The sequence below is a fragment of the Canis lupus genome, chromosome 14, assembly GCF_011100685.1.
Source record: "Canis lupus familiaris isolate Mischka breed German Shepherd chromosome 14, alternate assembly UU_Cfam_GSD_1.0, whole genome shotgun sequence".
Taxonomy (NCBI): domain Eukaryota; kingdom Metazoa; phylum Chordata; class Mammalia; order Carnivora; family Canidae; genus Canis; species Canis lupus.
In genome coordinates, this window is record NC_049235.1 from 14,600,955 (window position 1) to 14,614,967 (window position 14,013).

At 35.4% G+C, this 14,013-nt stretch overlaps 1 long non-coding RNA gene across 1 annotated transcript in view; it reads left to right on the top strand.

Annotated features, from left to right (window-relative positions):
• LOC119874506 overlaps window positions 1–14,013 on the top strand; it is a 232,974-nt gene that overhangs the window by 167,983 nt on the left and 50,978 nt on the right. Inside the window, exons 3-4 of the long non-coding RNA XR_005369356.1 lie at window positions 3,104–3,149; window positions 4,796–4,851. This is a non-coding gene — a long non-coding RNA (uncharacterized LOC119874506). The remainder of the gene's footprint in view (window positions 1–3,103; window positions 3,150–4,795; window positions 4,852–14,013) is intronic.

A 14,013-nucleotide genomic window follows, 5' to 3' on the forward strand; every position in this document is an offset into this window, starting at 1 on the left:
TGGCAAGGTGAACTCAGATGGAAGGCAGTAATGTTTATTAAGCATCTAGTTTGTGCCTAGAACTGATACTGGCTCATATTATTTTTAATTCTCACAGCAGAAGTATAGGAAGTAGGACTTCTCACTGAATTGTTTGTTCTCAGATGAGGACAGCATGATTAATTTTTGACTAGTTTTGTCAGCAAATGACAGAACTGGAGTTGAGTTTCAAGTCCTCTGTCCCTTACACTATGCAGCACCAATGGCAGCATCCAGTTCACAAGATAAAATTGCCAGTCACAATGCCTCAGAACGTGGGGCCACATGCTCAACTTGAGACATGTTTTGAAATAAATATTCCTTTGAAATATCTGTCTGCTCTGAGATTACCTTGACTTTAGCTCTAAGTACGACATATTGAAGCATGAGTAGACAAATCTTCATTTATTTCTGGCTTACTCACATGATTAACTTATATGTACAAGACATCTATTCCAGAGGAAGGAAGATACTAAATGTTTTCTGAGATTCCCAAGCTCTCTTGTTTCCTGGGGTCCTTAGTCCTCCCTCATGCTGTCACTGTGTCCTAAGATCAAAAAAATTACCTAAAAGTTCCATCTATAACACAGTAAAGACCAGATAACTCAGTAAGTACTTATGTCCTAACAACTTATTAGATATCTGAAGAAAACAATACACATAAATTATAAAAATAATTTAATTTTCATATTAGCACAATAACTAATGGGATATGTGAATCTATTAAGTATGGCACAGCTCTAAGATATTAGAACCACCCTAGACGCCACTGGGACCTTCATTTACCCAGTGTTCCACATCATTTTTTGCTTAGTACTTGGTTTTCTTCACAGGAATCACTGAAAACCCAGCTATGCAAAGAGATGCAGTTGAAAGGATTTTAGCACAGTCTTCTCTTGAAACCAAACTAGCTCATACTAGTAGTTTGCAGCCATCTGACAAATGTCAAATATTGCTGTGTTTCTCTTAAACATTTAAGAGATTCCCTAGTGCCTGGTGAATTTGCTGTGACGTCCCATGGCACAGCTGCACAGTTTGGGAAACATGCATATATGTTATTTGACACATATCAAGAGTTTTGACCTGAACGCATTACAATTTGCATCCCAGTGTACTTAATTCAAAACACGTTTTTCAACATTGATGTTTTTATTCCAAATACAGATTATTTTATAGGTACAGCCTGTTGCTGGGAGAAAAACAAAGAAGAAAGCATAGATCTGAAGTCATGTTTCAAATCCTTGTTTCATTATTCACTAGCAGTTGGTCTCTGGGCAAGTTACCCAACATCTGTGAGCCTTAGTGTCTCCTGTTTTTTAATCTGTAACGTGGAAACAGTCATAAGCACTTCTCATGGTGGTTTTGTTAGAATTAGAGTAAATGTTGTATTGGAAATACATAGGACAATGCTCGGCACCTTTTGGGCTTCATCAAATGTGTTTTTTTCCCCCCTCCTTCCTCCCTAAAGGAGATCGTCTTATGGAATTGACTGTACTTCTTTTCTAAATAACACATACTTAAAATGAGAGATCCTTCTGTAAAGGCTGTGAAGGGCAATGATTTTTAAATTAGCAGAAGGAGGCTAACGCAGATGAGATGAGATGTTTAATTCTGGAGAATTTATGCCGCCAGAACCATTAACAATCTCCTTTCCAGAAGCAATTATCTCAGCAGCAAAGTAAGTGCTGAGGGACACACACACAAGAAGTAGACAAGCAAAAAGACAGATGAATTTAGAAAATACAAACTAAGATGTATTCTGTAATGAAGTATGTTCTATGTGCTCCTAAAAAATAAGTTCTAGGGAACATTATTCTTTCTGTTTTTTTTTTTCTTCTTTATGTTATGAATGCTACTGATCAGGATTCTCACTAAGATGAATAATTCCTAATTATTTTCAGCATGTGTGTCATGCGTGACCATGTGCTGAGAGAAATTGAACCACTCATTTCATGGCCCGTTCTGTTCATCTTTCTCCAGGATCAGCCATACGCAGTTGGGAAAATTATGCCTACTGGAGAACAATTTCTCACTCATTCAACATTCCCTCAGAGCTACATCACATCATTAACAAGGATTTTCTCAATTAACTACTAAATCAGCAATTAAGGCTTAAGAGATATCTACTGCAAATAAAAGGGTTATTGATTTTAATTCAGTCATATCTTATAATTATGGATATTAATCACACACAGTCTTTAACGGCAAAATATGACTCTCCCTACCAGTCAGACATGAGAGAAGGAGGCAAAGTTAAATGACTTTCAAGTGGACAAACTGCCATTACTTAGTAATGAGATTAAACAGTATGGCACTAATTTCAAAGAAGGGATAGATGCTTTACAAGATAATTTTTAAATGACTTGAGATTTATATTTAGGCTTCGTTAAAACTCATCAGCCATGTAATACATGAATACATTCATTGAAGGATCATACACAATTACGGTAATGGAAAGGCAACGTGCCGTATGAATAGTTATAGCTGCACTCCATGCTCACATAGACCAGTACGTATCCCAGATCATGTTTTCATTAACATATCACATGGAAATGTAACTTGTTTAAAATAATAATAGAAGAGTGATAAGAGCATAGTAATCTAATGAATTCCATCAGGCTTAAATATATTAATATAAAAACGTAGGCTTTTTTTTTTCTATCTGGATATGCTCATTTTGATCTAGCAGAATATGTAAAGTCTCATAAAAAATAGAAAAAGACTGCAGCCCACCACCTTTTTCTCTCTTACCAGATGGCAACATTTTCTTTAGCATTCTTTCATGTTTGCCAAAGCTCCAGCTATCAGCCATGTGTTGAGTGAGTTTAGGCAATCTGGAAAATACAGCCCGGGTTCTATTAGACAGTGCTGTAATTTTGCACAAAAATTTTCATTGCCCAAGACCAATTATATTTAGACCTTGTTTAAATGTACTATTCCAAGCTTGATACAGATTCCTGTGACTGACAGCAACCTTCTCACAAAGTAGTTTGTTTACATTATATCTTTATCAAATGCTACCATTCCTTCTGGACTGCTGTTGCCATGATTGCAAATTGCAGGTCTTTTCTTCTGTCCTAAACAGGTTCTTGAGTGTGGAAGCAAAAATTGCACTGGACGAAGTTAAAGAGGTAAGGAAGATTATATTCAAGGTTTTATTTATTGTAATCAAGAGGGAGATCAGAGTAAAGTCTGAACTCAATTCCTCTGAAACAAAGAGTAAGGATATTTGTAAGCACTGGGGTGAGAGAGGACAGGTCATCTGTGTTTGCTAATTCTCTTTTTCCAAAAGAAAAGTACATTTTCTCCTATTTTTTTTTTGTGATGGGAGGTAATTTTACAACTTCGAGTAGGGCATCCACTGGAGTTAGGCTCCTGTCCTCTCGTAGAGGTTGGGAGGTAGGAGAACTGTCTTCCTTGATGTTGACATTCCACGGGAATGGCTGCCAGTCCCCGCAGACAGGCAGTCCTGGACTTTAACACTGACAAGGTTTTTTGTTTTGTTTTGTTTTGTTTTGTTTTGTTTGTTTGTTTGTTTATTAATTTACATCCCAAAGGGGGCAAAGACAGGATTGACTGTGACAAAGTTTTTAAAGTTAATGCTCCAAGAAAAGGAAGATCAAGGTATTTCAGTCAGGAATAAGCCTGGCTAAAGCTGAATTAAATGGAGAAGAACTTTAAGGGTGTGTTCACCCCAAGTATTACTAGGACTCCATGGTGAAAACTGATAAGAATAATGAAAACCTCATCATAATGGCAGATGATTGGGATGCATTTCAGAATTTAGTAGCCAAGATATCCCAGTGTTTATTCTTCCCAGAGTCAGTTATAGTTATGGTGATAGACTCCTTACCTGCACTTCAGAAGTCACTACAAAATCCATTCAGAAGGTGAGTCAATCGGAGAAGGACAAACATTATATGTTCTCATTCATTTGAGGAATATAAATAATAGTGAAAGGGAATATAAGGGAAGGGAGAAGAAATGTGTGGGAAATATCAGAAAGGGAGACAGAATATAAAGACTCCTAACTCTGGGAAACGAACTAGGGGTGGTGGAAGGGGAAGAGGGCGGGGGGTGGGGGTGAATGGGTGACGGGCACTGAGGGGGACACTTGATGGGATGAGCACTGGGTGTTATTCTGTATGTTGGCAAATTGAACACCAATAAAAAATAAATTTATTATAAAAAAAGAAAAAAAAAAAAGGAAGGTGAAAATTTACTTTCTGCTTGAATGTCCTAAGTCATCCTTCTTATTGGTTCCCAGTCCTCTCCTAGAAATGTATGAGATTGAAAGTATCTCCAAAACCTGTCTCTATTTCTTTTATGGATTTGACTGTGGTTATATAGTAAGATTCTGAATATATTCATAAACCATCCACGTAGTGGTGTTTATAAATTTCGGAAGTACTTTCTCACTCATTTTTCATTTAATCCACACAATAACATCTTGAAGCATAAAGGGACGGATATGATGTGATCCCCTTTGTACAACACAGAAAAATGAAGCTCTTGGGAGCTAAGCAATTCGCCAATGGTCATAAAGATAGCAAATATTAGTACTAACTTTGACTACTATATCTGGCCTTTGATGCAAATTTTTCCCAAATACTCTAATCCTGTACTTATAATTCAGCCATAGTGAGATTTTTGAAGCAAATGGATTGTTTTTGTTTTTGAAGGTCTTTGAGAAAATCTGTCCTATTATTGAAGTGATATTGTCCAAGTAAGTCAGCCAGCATTAGCTGTAGGTGATGCTGTCTTTCCTCTCTTTCAGATATTCCTCCTAATTTCTTGTGGACTTGGTTTTTCAAATCCCTGTCAAATATTAAGGTAACTATAGGGACATTTGATTTCTTCATCTATTTTTATAATCTGTAAATGTGTAGACAGCCTTATATTTATTTTATTTTTGTACATCCGTATATATAAATTTATTCTTATCAATAAGAAGACTTTCAAGTTTCCCAAATTGCTCCTCTATTTCTCTCTATTTAAAAAAGATTTATTTAATTATTTGAGAGAGAAAGAGTGTGAACAAGTGGGTGGGAGGGCAGAGGGAGAGAATCTCCAAGCAGACTCCCTGCTGAACATGGAGCCCACTAGGGCTCAATCTCATGACCCCAAGATCATGACCTGAGCTAAAAGTAAGAGTTTGACACAACGGGTGGCTGAGCTACCCAGCCACCCCCTGCTCCTCTATTTCTAAAGTTTACGGAATAGTATTTCATCATTAACATTTTTAAGTTTTACATTAGAGTTAGACTCTTACTGTGGGGCCAAACCCATGACTCCCAAAATGCGGTCCTTTACTGGGAATAAAATACAGAAACATATATTAATGGATAAGGATTCGTTGTGGGGCATTACAAAGAATCTGCATTGAAAGAAGGTCGAGGGGCAGCCCGGTTTGGCGCTGGTTTGGTCCCAGGGGCAGCTCAGCGGTTTGGCGCCGCCTTCAGCCCAGGGTGTGATTCTGGAGACCGGAGATCGAGTCCCACATCAGGCTCCCTGCATGGAGCCTGCTTCTCCCTCTGCCTGTGTCTCTGCCTCTCTTTGTCTCTCTCGCTGTGTCTCTCATGAATAAATAAATAAAATCTTTAGAAAAAATAAAAAAAAAATAAAGAAGGTCCCAAATAATTCTGTGTACATTATAATTCAAGATATACTGGTCCTGGATTTTTATTCTCCCAGCCTCATATCTTGATTAATGTGTTTTCTGTTTTTCTGAAAATCTTCATTAAAAAAGCAAGCCCATCACTGCCACTACCACTCTATCTTACTAAATAACAATGTCAGTGGTTTTATAGTACCTATTTTTTTTAAAGATTTTATTTATTTATTCATGACAGACACAGGGAGAGAGAGAAAGAGAGGCAGAGACACAGGCAGAGAGAAGCAGGCTCCATACAGGGAACCCGACGTGGGACTTGATCCTGGGTCTCCAGGATCACCCCCTGGGCTCAAGGCGGTGCTAAACCACTGAGCCACCAGGGCTGCCCTATAGTACCTATTTTTCAAAGTATTTTAATCTTCTCAAATCCTTATATTAGCCTTGTGTGAGGGAAGAAAATAACTTCCTCAGAAAACTTTGTAAATGAAAATTAGTCAAAACTAAAATTATAGACACAGAAAAGAGTTTACCCATTGAACATGTTTTCATAATATTTATTGAGTTAATTTGTCATGAAATGGACCATATTTGTATCCCCAATCCTCAGAACCCATCATTTTCTTGGTGGGTTCTTGGGCCTTCTGGTAGACCTATATGGCACCCCATTTCAGGTTTCGGGTTAATTATTTGAATTACTACGGTCACCTGATAGAGCCAACCCTGATCTCTCTCTCACCTGATAGAGAGAGAAACAGAAGGATAAAATTATGGGTAGTTTATATTTTTGCCCAAAAGGCTTTTCTAACCTTTAGAATGTTCTACAAGTAGAATTGACTGGTTTGGGAGGTAGAGAATTCCCTGTTAATTGAAGTATTGGAACTGAAACTGTATATAAGATATAATGAAAGGAATCAATGTCCTGGTTTAAAACCAAAACATACTATTTGATTTCTGAGATCCTTTTTAATTCTCTTCTTAATCTCAGAATATTTAGATTTGCCATCTGTCCAACCAAAATTATTACTGTTTTCCCATTCAATTATTATTCCTTGAATACTAGTTATAATTCATTTGAGTTTCTCATTTTTTGTAGAACAAAATCTGTGAGAGAATATTAAATGAAGCATTATGCCTTGAATTTCCTTGTCTGTAGCATAAGCAAAAACAAAAATAACAATTCTTCTCTTTGCCCAAATAATATGCAGTTTAATAAAATTTCCTAGCTTCCAGGTAATATAAAACCATGGGAAATTTGAAGGACCTTCACTCAAGAAATTTTTAAATCCAAAATTATCATGAATATGTTTCTACATATGAGGTTTTCCCCAATAATTTGCCAGCAATTAGTAGTTCTTTACATCTGTCAGAAAATTTTGTATTGGGTTTTTAATATTTTCTTATGTTAAGCATCTTTTGGACAATTTGGCTAAATATTAATGATAGTAAAATATCCTGAAAAAGTTAAGATTCTGCTAATTGGGTTCATTGGCTTTCTAATGAAAAAGACTCTGGAGTTCTCAAAAATTCATGTGAGTACATACTTCACTTCCCCATAAAATTGTACTGCACAGAAAACTCTCATTTAAAGGAGTATGAGAAATAGGTCTTCCTCCTCCCCCTTTCCAACAGAAATTGTACTTTTCCTTTATTAGCTATTTTTGACAGATAAAAATCACTTCGCATATTTTTATGATGCTTGGTATCATTTACTCTAGACATAGCCATTTCCCCTTGAGAAGCTTTCTAAAGAGAGCATTTGACAGCTACTTAAAAAAATGATTGAATGATATTCTCAACTTTTATCTATTACTCACTTTATGTTTTTGCCTAACAAAGAAGTGCCTTGAAGATAGGCTAACTTACAATTCAAAAGAAAATCTAACAAAAACACTTGCTTTGGCACAAAAATTACTTCACTTTCTATATTAGTTGATTTGGGAATCAGCTAACTAACTCTAAGTTCTAAGAAATAATGTACATATATTAATCATGCAGAGAATCTTGTCCTGAAACTTGAGATTAATAAAAGAAAATTAAAAAGAATGCAGCTTTGGAAAATGTTTTAAAGATGGTATTGTATTCCAGTTCTTTTTGCAAGAAATGTTTTTATCTGTTAGGCTAAGGAGGATTTGTTTGATTTGAGAAATGTCACTCTGATTGAATAGAACTGCCTGGAATAGAGATGATTGTCAAGGCCGAGCAAGTACTGACGCGCTAACTAGTTCCAAATGCAGAGTATATGTATTATATATGAAGTTGGGTAAAATTTTCCTTTGGACTTAAGTAAATAGGCTTCATGACTCATAGAGCTGCACAACTGGTAAGTGATTTTTATTGTTCCACTACACACAATTTATTCCTGATTTGTCAGAAAGTTTGTGGCAAATTTTTAGGTCAGGTATTTGGAACTCAGAATAAAATTTCTCATGGGAATTACATTATACATGGTGGTTGGATCTTTAGGCCAGTTCATAATGTGTCAGATCTGTATCACTCAACCAAGTATTAAAAACAAAACAAAACAAAACAAAACAAAACAAAACAAAACCTGACGTTCATCTACCACACTCCTTTAAGGGCAATGATTTCGAGTTTTGACTTGTCTTATAGAAGTATATCTGTATTTTGAAGTAGGATCCTAGGTTGTTCTTGTGCTCTACTTTACAATTTAAAACAAGAGAATGGGATAGCAAGGTGACTGGAGATGCATTGGAAGGGAATAGGTGAGATAAAATGATTGAAGATATGAAATGGAAGGAAAGGAAAATGTTTTGGGAAGAGTTTGATTATCTAAATAACTAAATACTGATCGATAATAGTGGCTTGGATTCTATTCCACTCATTGTTCATGGCATTTGAGGGCTCAAAACTATTGGAACACGAAAATAATGTGCTCTAGAGCTGTGCTCTCCAGTGTGGTAGTCACCAGACAGATATGGCTCTAACAACATTTCAAGTGCTCAGTAGCTATAGGAGTTTTGTGACTACCGTATTGGGACAGCAAACATATAAAGCATAACCACCATCACAGGAAGTTTCATTAGACACTGCTCCTTAAAAGAAAAGATTGGCAAACATTTTTCATAGGGCCTTTTGGTAAATATTCCAGCTTAGTGGGCCATGCATGGTCTATGTCTTAACCTCTCCTCCCCTGCCTTTTTCCTCCTCTTCTTCTCCTTCTTCTCTTTTTTCTTTGTTTTACAAACATTTAAAAATATAAAAAGCATTCTTGGCTTATGGATTATCGTACAATGATAGGCTACAAGTTGGACACAGTTGGTTTAACTCTGCTCTTGCTGCCCTAGAGTATCTCATCCCTTTCTTTCTGATGAATAGCAAGACTGGAGATCACAATTAATTCATGGGTAAAAATTTTTGTTTGGTCCTAAAATAGGTACTTATGTCTCATGTTGAGATTTCAGCAAGAATTGTGAGTTGCATGGTCCTTTTCTGCTTCTCCGAAGGAATGTGATTGGGTCTGCAGAGTTCCTGTATAGTACACTGGAGAGCAGTGCCATATACTTTATTTCAGTGGTGGTGGAACTTCAGAAAAAAAATGTATTATAGTATTATAATATGACTTCTCAGGAAGCATTAGACTTTTCATCCATGGCATTTATCAATACCGTACTGAAAATATGTATTGATGAAAAGTTTCTATGTTCTGTTACAGTATCATTGTAATTAACCTGAAGAGACATCCTCTACATATTTAATGTGATGAAGTGGAATCGATGATAGGGTCTTTATGTTCCTTTTAAAAAGGTATCTTATTTGATGTTTATGGTGACAATTGAAATTCATGTACATTTCTTCCTGAAAATGTGATCATTACTTTTCTTCTTACATCTTAAAATAATTGATTTTTTATTTCTCCTTTAGTCATCTCTATTTGTAATAGTAATAGTTGATTTTTAAATCTTAACTTCCTTTAAGAACAGGAAAATAAAATTTAAGAATGTTATTTACAATATTTATGCATTCAATTTAGCAAGATTTGTTGTATATCAGCTGTGTGCCAAGCACTATGGTTAGCACTCTGGATACAAAAATCAGTTATGTGATTCCTGATATCAAGGAACTCACAAGTAGAGGAAAGCAGGCACATAAACCTGTAAAGCCGAGTATTAAATATTATATTGTTCAAGAAAAAAATATGAAAGCCTGATCAAAGAGCTATATTAATGTCTATAAAAACTTTAGGAAAGAAGAGACATCTCTTTTGGGCTTTTATGGATGAATGGGATATTTATTTACGTATTTCTTTATGAAGATTTATTTATATATTTTAGGGAGAGAGAGAGAAGGGGACAGAGGGATAGGGAGAGAGAGTCTTAAACAGACTTCATGCTGAGTGTAGGATGTGGTGTGGGGCTCAATCCCATGACCCTGAGATCATTACCTGAGCTGAAATCAAGAGTTGGAGGCTTAACTGACTGCACTAGCCAGGTGCCCCTGAATGGGATATTTTAAAAGTGAAAGGGAAAGCCAAGCCATGCTGTATAAAACAAATAGCATGAATCCACATATGGAGTATATACCTGGAATGAGAAAGACAGGTATTATAGGTTAGCTTGAGTAGAAGGTATGAAGGTAAGATATTAAGATGTGTGGCTAATCTGTGTAGCTTGATAAAGTTGTTGAATTCTATAATAAAATACCATTATAGCATTAATAGCATCTCATGAGATGACCTATTAAAGTACTATACTAAAGTATAGTCTTGACCTTAGTCAGAAATATGATTCTGGCAGCAGGGTATAAAATCAGTTGAATGAAACAATGAGAGTAGTGAGATGCCCTAGGTAGCTCTTTCCATAGTTAAGGGAAACACTAAGGATAAATGAAATTTAATTAATTAAATACAAATAAATAAATAAAATAAAATAAAATAAAATCATCACAATAAATGTTATGAGTAGGATACAGGAGAACTGGGGAGAAACTAAGGCAGGATTTGACCAATTGGTTTTGAGTAAAGGAAAAATAAGATAATTCCATATTTTTTTTTCTTTTTTTTTTTTTTTTTTTAAAGATTTTATTTATTTATTCATGAGAGATACAGAGAGAGAGAGAGGCAGAGACACAGGCAGAGGGAGAAACAGGCTCCATGCACCGGGAGCCCGATGTGGGATTCGATCCCGGGTCTCCAGGATCGCACCCTGGGCTAAAGGCAGGCGCTAAACCGCTGCGCCACCCAGGGATCCCTTCTTTTTTTTTTTTAATTTTTTTTTATTTTATTTATGATAGTCACAGTGAGAGAGAGAGAGATAGATACAGGCAGAGACACAGGCAGAGGGAGAAGCAGGCTCCATGCACCGGGAGCCCTACGTGGGATTCGATCCCGGGTCTCCAGGATCGCGCCCTGGGCCAAAGGCAGGCGCCAAACCGCTGTGCCACCCAGGGATCCCGATAATTCCATATTTTATAGCTTGGTGTCTAGGTCAGCTTATAAACTGTTAAAGGAGAAAGGTAATGTGGAAGAGAAAGGTAGCATGGTGTTAGGAATGGAAATAGAGATTTAATTCTGGAAAGACCAATTCTGAAGAACCAATCCATCATCTCTGCAGAAATATCTAATAATAGTATAGATACTGATTTAGAGCATAAAGGAATTCAATTGTCATATCACTATCACCTCCAGACACATTTATGGGAAGTGTGAAGTATTTTAAGTGTTTATCATTCATTGCCTAGTTTATTTTTCATAAAAACCTCATGAGGTGGATACTATTATTATACTTATTTTAGAAATAAGACAAAATTGCTGATTTCTGCTGGGATTATCTTTTCTCCTCCTACATGATTCAGCAAAATGAGACAATATGTGTGAAAATACCTGACAATGCTGGTTCAAGGTAGAAAATCAAGTGTCAAAATTCAATCCATTCAATAGTTGAATATAGTACTTGAATTGGAATTAATTAAAATTAAATGTAATTAAAAACCCTTTCCTCAGTGGGGTAGTAGAATATAGTAGCTAATCTATTCAGATAGTAGAATATATTAATTAAAACCATAGGTTCTGGGGCTCAGCTCAGCCACCTGGGTGGCTCAGTGATTGTCTACCTTTGGCTTAGGTTGTGATCCTGGGGTCCTGGGATCGAGTCCTGCATCAGGCTCCCCCATGGGAGCCTACTGCTCCCTCTGCCTATCTCTCTGCTTCTTTCTTTGTCTCTCATGAATCAATAAATAAAGTATTTAAAAATACAACCATGGGCTCTGAAATCAGATTATGGTTTTAAGATATACTCCAGGACCAAAACTAAACAAAGACATTATAAGAAAGGAATACTATACACCAATATGTCTTTTGAACTTTATGTGCAAACAGTCTCAACAAAATATTAGCAAATTAAACTCAATGATATATAAAAAGAATTATGTACCATGATCAGGTGGGGTTTATCCTAGATACACAAGACTGGTTCAAAATTCCAAAATCAATTAATATAACATCACAATGTTAAGTTATAAGATAGGCTAGAAAAGAAAAATCGTATAGTTATATCAATAGATGCAGAGAAAGTTATTTGAAAAAATATAGCCTCCATTTATGACAAAAACTGAGCAAACAAGGAAGATAAAGGAATTTTTTTCAATTTGATAAAAAACATTTACAAAAAACCCACAGCTAACAGCACATCTAATAACGAGAAACTAGAAACTTCCTAAGATCAGGAAAAAGGCAAGCTGTGTCCTCTCACTACTCCTATTCAACATTAATGAGGAAGCTCTAGTTAATGCAATAAGATAAGAAAAGGAAATAAAAAGTATACAGACTGGGAAAAAGGAAATAAAATTATCTTTGTTCATAGATGACATAATTGGTTATGTAGAAAATGCCTGGGAATCAACAAAACAACTTCTAGAACTAATAAGCAACAACAGCAAAGTAGCAGGACATAAGGTTAATATACAAAAATAAATTGCTTTCCTATATGTAAGCAGTGAATTAGAAAACTGTATTAGAAATTAAAAAGAAAACACTTTCTTTTTAAGAAATGGAAATTAAAAATACAACACTATTTGTATTTCAAAAATGAAATACTCGGGTATAAATCTAACAAAATTCATACCAGATTTACATTAGAAAAACTAGAAAACTCTAATGTAGGAAAAAAAATCAAAGAAGACCTAAAGGATGGAGAGATATTCTGTGTTCATGGATAAGAAAATTCAATACTGCTGTCAGTTCTTCCTAACCTAGGAATAGATGATTGTATAGATTTAATAGAATGCCAGTTAAAACCCCAGCAAATTGTTTCCTGGATATTGACACAGGAAAGTTGAAAGTTTGAAATTTTGTACATAAATCCAAACATCCAGATGCCAGACAATATTGAAGAAGAAGTAAGTCAAAGGACTGACACTACCTGACGTCAAGACTTAATGTAGGGCTACAGAGAATAAGATTGTGTGGTGTTGGCGGAAGAGCAAATAGAATAATGAAACAGAATAGAGATCCACCAAAATTAGTCAACTTATTTTTGAGAGAGCAACTAAGACAATGAAAAAAAAATCTAACATCCACTCACGATAAAAATTTGTTGGAGAAAGATTAGTCTAATCTATTCAGTAATCTAGTGCTGGAATTATTGGACATTATCATGCAAACAAAAGCAGCAGACTCTTACACTTTCAACAAAAGTTTACTAAAAATTAATTATAAACCTACATATACAATACAAAAGTTTAACACTTAAAGTAAATGACATAGGAAGTAATCCTGGGTTTAGTAATGACTTTTTATAAACAAACCAAAGTCAAGAAAGAAAATATGATAATTTGCACTTCATTAAAATGAAAAGCTCTGTCCTATGAAAGACCATTTTAATAAAATGAGAATATAAGCCACGGACATGGAGAAAATCTTCACAAAACACATATAATAAAGGAATTGTTTCCAGGGTATACAAGAAACAGTTAAAGACTCAATATTAAGAAAATGAACAACCCAATTTAAAAATGAGCAAACTACATGAAGAGGCAACTCAGGAAAGAAGATATACAGATGGCAAATAAGCATATAAAAAGATGCTCAATATTATATTTCATCAGAGAATTGCAGATTAAAACAGCAGTAAGATCCTACTATGCATCTATTAGAATGACTAAAATCTAAGACAACACCAAATGCTGAGCATGTGGAACAGAAACTAACTCTTTGCTACTGGGAATGAAAAATGGTACAACTAATTTTTTAAAATTTTTATTTAAATTCCAGTTAGTTAACGCACATCGTAATTTCAGGTGTGCAATATAGTGATTCAGCACTTCCATATGACATCCAGTGCTCATCACAAAAAGTATACTCCTTAAACCCCATCATGTATTTAACCTGTCTTCTCCTCCCCTTTGGTAGCTATCAGTTTGTTCTG